The sequence below is a fragment of the Macrobrachium rosenbergii genome, chromosome 2 (genome assembly GCF_040412425.1).
Source record: "Macrobrachium rosenbergii isolate ZJJX-2024 chromosome 2, ASM4041242v1, whole genome shotgun sequence".
In the NCBI taxonomy this organism is placed as follows: Eukaryota; Metazoa; Arthropoda; class Malacostraca; order Decapoda; family Palaemonidae; genus Macrobrachium; species Macrobrachium rosenbergii.
Window position 1 is genome coordinate 26,192,105 of NC_089742.1, and position 7,500 is coordinate 26,199,604.

A 7,500-nucleotide genomic window follows, 5' to 3' on the forward strand; every position below is an offset into this window, starting at 1 on the left:
GGTACAAGCATAACAGGCTACTAATCCTAGGAAGGCTTCCAAAGAACAGCAGAATACCCTTAAGAAAAAAAAATAATAATAATTATTGGAAGGAGGAAGACCCTCTTTCAGCGTGTTTTGTTGAAAAGGATGGCTGCGTTGTGCAAATTGGTTTTATATTGAGTTTTTTCAATTATTCTTATATTTCGCCTTTCGTGCATGTCAATATAGGTCAGTAATTGGCCAATGTTCATATTTCGGTGGATATAAACAGCGTATTTCTTACAGCAGAAATTCTTTATTCTCTAATAAATACGCTGTTTATATCCACCGAAATATGAACATTGGCCAATTATCGACCAATATTGACGTGCAAGTAAGGCGAATTATAATAAAAATTGAAAAAACTCAATATAAGATCAATTCGCACAACGCAGCCATCTTTTTCAACAAGATAATAATAATCACTATTATTATTATTATTATCATCATCATCATCATCATCATATTATTATTATTATTATTATTATTATTATTATTATTATTATTATTATTAGGAAGATGAAACATATTCATATGGAACAAGCACACGGGGCCACGACTTGAAATTCAAGCTTCCAAAGAATATGGTGTTCATTATCAAGAAGTAACAGAAGGTAATGGGAAATACTGAAAGAGATCACTTATCAAAACATAAAAAATAAAAAATTAATAAACCAATAGGTAAAAATGTAAGTAAATTACCAAAATATAAGGATATTTGTATTAGGGTAGTAATACATTGCATCTTCCCTGGAACTTCTGAAGCTCAAATTGCACAACATCCTCAGGGGAACTGTTCCATAGTTCAACAGTGTGAGGAGTAAAGGACCTCTGGACCCGGGAGGTTCGACAGCAAGGCATATTTACTGCACATATCTGGTTGCTCTTGGCAGGAAAAGAGCACAGCACAAATGAAACAATGGTAAAAATCCACATGATGTAGGCCAGTGTATGAATCAGTCGATTTTGATAGATTTAAAATGCTAGGACAATGGTTAGCGTGCCTTCCAGTACCAATGCAGCCTCTCACATCTGATCATCAGTATCCATTATGGCCTGTGAACGATGACAAAACAGAAGTCTTACAACGTTGGTCTTGTTTCATAATTACCGTTGCTAGGAGAGAGGAAACTACCACTTTGAGCTATTTTTTCTTAAGAAGATGATCCATCAATAACAACATTTAATCCTTGCAGTCTCATGAGGAAGCAAAAAACATGTCTCCTCGGTGTCCGACTTGACCCGTAACTACATATGGACAGTTCTCCGCCATACATATTTCAATAATGTATGCCCGGGGTCTACTGCGTGGAAGTGACTGTCCTTCAGACCCCTCCCCTAACCCACCCATCCTCCCATCCATTTTGGGTGTTAGGCTATAATTAGATGCTTGCACTACATTAGAAAGTTACCGTTATAGCTGTGTGTTATTTGCATTCACAGAATTTTCCTCATAGTTTATTGTCACATCTGCAAAGGTATCAGCGTCGTCCTTTTGCAGGTCTGGAATAGTATATTACCATCTATCTTCCTTATTTCAGCTATATTGACTTGCCTGGTAAATGAAGCACTACTAAATAAAGTAGGTCACCATATGTGCCGCTGAACCAGTGTCAATCCACGTTCTTCCAGAAATAATTAGCGTCAAAAACTTCTTCCTTTATGTTAGCTAGGGTCATCCCGTTATCACAGTACAAATGCATGCTAAGATATCAATTAACATTATCAAACAAACCTATTGGCTATCTTACAATTTGAAGCTATGATCGACATGTTGACCTGAGTCTTTTCTGGATTTCTACAATTCCTTTTGTATCATTGTAAATATTAATTGTGAAAGGTTTCTCATCCTCTCTCTCACTGTATGTGACAGATTCGTGCACGGTGTTCAATAAGAATTCAGCCTCTCCTTCTTGGGCGGTAAGAAATGACGACATCATTATCATGGTATCCTATGAAGGTTGAGTAACTTTTTTTATTTTGATTCATAATTTCTGCCAGCAATTCCTTTCGATTCTTCCAAACTGTTCCTACAATAGTTTCGGTTCGTGCACTTAGTTCCTTGGCCAAAGGTAAACTGCAGAAGTTGGCACTTGTTATGTTTGATCGATTCAAGACCATTGTTTGTTGTAGTGCAACTCGTTTACTTATTTCTCGTTCTGCTGCTTCATCTTGCGACCAAGGTAAACCTCTCCATCCTTCAGTAACTTGTTTCAGCATCACGTAGTGTGCATACTTTCATCCAGTGCCCATTTGGCTTGGATGGTATATACTCTCTGAATAGGGATATTCCATGAAATGAAACAAGCATTTTTTCACACTGAACTTAAGTAAAAGTCTTCCAACCCCTGTATCCCAAACGTTTCTTCGCCTTGTGAGACTTGGGGATTAAAGCTACCACCTGAGAAGTGTGCAGGCTCTGAGAAATTTAGAAATGGGAAAGACAGTTATAGAAAAAAAAAAAACTTTCAACCATTCATAGGTTACGTAAGTGATCGGGCAAACTTGATCCTGAAGTTTATTTTCAGTGTACGAGCTTTACACTATATTTCTGTAATCCTCCGTCTACGCAAAATTTCCTTGTTACAAGAATATGACATCAAACAAACTTGCTCATCCACGGCTGAAGAAAACTTTAAAGAAAATCAATGACTCAGAAAATCAATGAGATCTTTGTACATCCCCTTAGTTTGTAAACAACTGAGTTTTCTATTAATGCTGACAAACAAGAGAAAACGTAAAACAGTAGGTAAGACTTTAGCATTTACCAACACATAAATTTTGATACAAAAGGGTCGTGGGGTTATAAATAACCTGAGGAGACTGGATGTTACTTTTTCATATATGTCAACAATTTTGTTATGGGAGTTTCTCCAAATGAATACCTCACGGAATTACCTTAAGTCTTGAAGCATGAACCTTGTATAACAATACATAAAAAAAATTGACGCCAGTGAAAAGAATTGGCGATCGAAAATTATCCCAAGGAGACTGCTACTGCTAAGCATTTGCCACTAATACTGCCATCAACAAAAAGCCAGTTTTGTAATTAATACCAAGTATTTTGGAACCATCAGACGATTTGTTCTGTAAGTATTGAGGAAACGAGTTACCAATGCATTAAATGCATGCATAGTACAGGCTCGACTAAACAACCGTCTCTGTTTTGCAGCGGTTCAGCCTCATCCCGCTAACTAGACCGTTTAAATATCATTCGTCTTTGATGGGAATGAATATCTACAGCACCAATCATGTCACAAACAATGACTGAAAACAGATTCTTGGTCACCACTTGAGTTGGTTTTAGTCTATGGTTAACCAAGTCGAAGGCAAAATTATTTACAAGTACGTAAATAAAAGTAGAATCTTCCAGTGGAACAAGCTATCCCGTCTAGAGCTTGTTTTCAGACACATTTAAGTCAGGGTATGAACAGCAGGTATTACCTGGGAACGTGACACGGAAGACTATGAAAATACCACCTATGCCCTCACACATTTGAATGAAGTACCTTACAATCACTATTGATAACCTTAAGATTAGGCCTAACCTTAAGATTAGGCCAAGTTTCAATTCAGCGTTACCACAAGACAATTATATAAAAGAAACCACGAAATAAAAAACAGAAACGTTTAGAAAAGGGACAACGTATAAAACGACGGCGATAGGCTACATCAACCGACAAGAAACTGAAAAACAATAAAAGTTTGAACAGACACCATAAAAGAGATTCACATACGTATAATAACCTAGAGGTAAACAGGTTAAAATCCAATCCTTAACTGCCACGATAACTACGCTAAGGAAGTATAGTGTTGATAGATTTGATATTAAAGAATGTTTGAAAGCCAAGAACATAATGGAATGTCTATAAGCCGAGAACAAAGAACAGATTTAGTAGAGATATTTTCCTGATAATCCACAAGGAATGTTTTGCTCTCTGACTAGCCTGTCCTACACTACAGTCTGCTCAGGTATAACCTTAAGCAAATGAACTCGAAACCTAACTCTCCCAAGCAATAGTACAAGAGCTGTACAATAGATCTGAAAATTTACTATATCATCTACCTACTAACGAGAATATATATATATATATATATATATATATATATATATATATATATATATATATATATATATATATATATATATATATATATATATATATATATATATATATATATATATATAATGAAAAATACAAAAGAATGTATACGATGAATGTCGTTGAAACAGCAATTATTATTATTTTATCACAGCACATTAATTTATGGCAGCCACAGGCTACCCAAATATTTTACCAAGAATCAATTTTCATCATAATTTGCTACATGCTGTAGGCTTTACTTAAGCAAAAGCACACTTAGTTTTATAATATCAATCATAATCAGCTTCAGATTACGCATTTAATTATGTTTCCCTGTTACCGTTTATATTTTACATTTTCATTTTTAGACTGAATAGCCGACTTCATATTCTCAAAATATTTCAACTGCAACATTTAACAATATTGTTCAGAACTGTCGGGTAACTACACTTGAAGCTATTTCACGAACTCATAATAAAATTAAACAATTAAACAAGTTATAAAAATGAAAGAAAGTAAAATGTGAACTTGCTCTGACCGCGAGCTAGGCGAATATGAAATATTTTCTTTTTCAGAATTTATGTCAGTAAAATGAAATGTGCCCGTGTATATAAATAAAACTAAATATCACGGCTTGTGGGTCTCGTTACATAACTTGCACAAAGATAAATGGAAAGATAAAAGAAAGATTTATATGAACATGGATATGAATGTCAAGAGGATTTCGGTCCGCGTAGAACCAGCTGACGCTTGGGCCACGACTTGGGTTTGTTTACGTTTCACCGACTCCCATGTCTTGTTTGTTTGTTTGTTTGTTTGTTTGCTTTTCTGATGCTAACCTGGTGCGTTATGCTTCTGACTAGATGGAGTACATATACACTGATGGCAGAGTTGATATGATGGAGAATGACGGAATGGGAAAATATGGAGCTGCCCTACACTAATTAGAGATTTTGTAATCAAAACTAAAGTTTGAATACATACATGTATAACGTAATGTAAGAGACGTCAACAACACCCCAAATTAATTACTAGAGTATTACTATTATTAGTGCGAGATCAAAAATACACCAACCTGTAATCTTCCCCCGAATACAGTGCCCATGTGTAAAAGTGAACAGTGAGAAGGGGGTAAATATTAACAATGACATTTAACAGACTTGGCATAAGCTTACTTAACTGCAATAGGCTACATATAAAAACTCATTAGGTGGCACGCGAGGTTTTAAGTAGTATTACAGATTCCCTTAAACTTACGAACATTAGCATCAGTTACATTGCTTCAAACAACGACACGACACAAACAATAGAACCAGCAATAACTAGATGTGTGTATATATATATATATATATATTGCTACCGATATTTTAAAACACACACACACAGATATAATATATATATTTAATACACACATATATATTGGTGTGTATATATCGTATTATATAAGAGAAGGGGCCAGACTTAGTACGTGAATGAAAGGTCACTCAGTACTAAGATCTCCCAAAACTAATCATTGATCCCATTACAAACGAAGCAATTACTTTCAAGTCAATTACACTTTAATGTAATTTTATAAAGCAAGCGAAATTCAAAGGATAATAGAGTTTTTAGTTACAACGACCACGGGGTCCCAAGTTCATAACAAAATCAGAACTACTCCCCTCGCCTTTCCGAAATCCTATAGTGGATATGGTGATCTTTCCTAGATAGTGACCCCCAAAGGGTTTTAACTCGGTACGTATCCACCTTTGCGGCGTGTTTAGCACAAGCCCGTTGGGGATGACGGTTAAAACATAAACAAAAGACTGTAAATATCATAAAGATAATGACTCCCAAAAGAAATATTAGTCCTAGATAACGACCCCCGGAAATCCTTGGGGGTCACTATCTAGAAAAGACCAGGATATGGTCGTGACGGCAATTTGGTTGTACTATAACTACTATTGTTATTCAGAATGTGCAAACATTCACTTGTAACAAGCCCAAACGAAAAGCTAACTTCCGCGAAATAAAATGGCAGTATATGTAAATGAAAACAGTGTGATGAGAATAAAATTTAAATACCCAACTAAACTTAGTAAGAATTCATGCATACCAGCAATGGAATTTAAAGAAGCTGAGGGGACAATGTAGGGCGCTTTCCAGAAGGCAAACAAAACATCGGCAAAAAAAAAAAAAAAAATTATAGCACAAAACATGACGATCTGAATAACCATTAAGACAACGAACTGATATTCACTCAGTGAAGTGGTGTCTTAATTTCACTGGCATCCTCCTGGCATCCTCCTTAACAAAATTTTAATATTAGAATCGACGAAACATCAAATATAGATAATCCATTCCTGTGAATTTCATCACGGGAAATCATTATTGATAACTTTACCCTTAGGAAACAACAGCCCATCTCCAGCAGAGAACTTTCTCTTCTTGGTTTTTTTTTTTTTTTTTTTTGCTGAAGTATCAGAGAACGGAAATTCATTGCAAATAACCTTTCCACGAAGAAATACATTGGTTAATCCATTCCCGAGGCCTTTAACCCTAGAAAACAACAAAATTCCACGACACGCGCTGTACTTTACAATGACAGAACAACTAAAGCCAATGTATTGCCGAATACCCTTTCACGATGATACTACCAACGCAATTCCAAGTATTGAGCGTAATCACATGCGTTTCCAAAAAAACAGTCAGCTATTGCAGAGAACCTTACCATTCAGAAACTGCAAAAGCAGTCCACTGAAATGGATTTTACCAAAGGATAATAACAGATTGACTGTAGTGAATATTGGAGGACTACATGTCGTCCCTTTCGGATAATTTTCGAAAGACGGGACAAAAACACTGTAAAACTACAGCAGCAAGGGCGCACGGCAGAAGAGGTGAGAGGCATCCCCAAGCACTTGCACAAATTAAAATGACTCCCAAGAGCACCGGAAGCAAGAACTTCATTTTCTCACCACCTGCCAAATTTTGAGTCAAGTTTTCTGCTGCGGAAAATTTGGAAAGAAAAATTACGAAAGCGGTGAGCGATATTCTCAAGCTTTGCCAAATTAAAATTGCTCCCACACTCTCGGTAAAAATTACTAACTTCCTTACCACAGACACAATCTTTCTTTCGAAAATATATGAAACAAAAAAATGAAAATTTCAGGGGGCTACCACATGCGAAGCTGCCATATTGTGCGGTGAAATTTTGATGAATTTTCAGTCATTAGTTGGGAAACTGAACGAAATTAGTCCACGTTCATGTGGAGAAAACTTGGCAAACTAAACCATTTTTTTGAAAAGATACAAAAAAATCTTGATCTCGACATTATTGTTTGGAATAACGAATTATATATATATATATATATATATATATATATATATATATATATATATATATATATATATA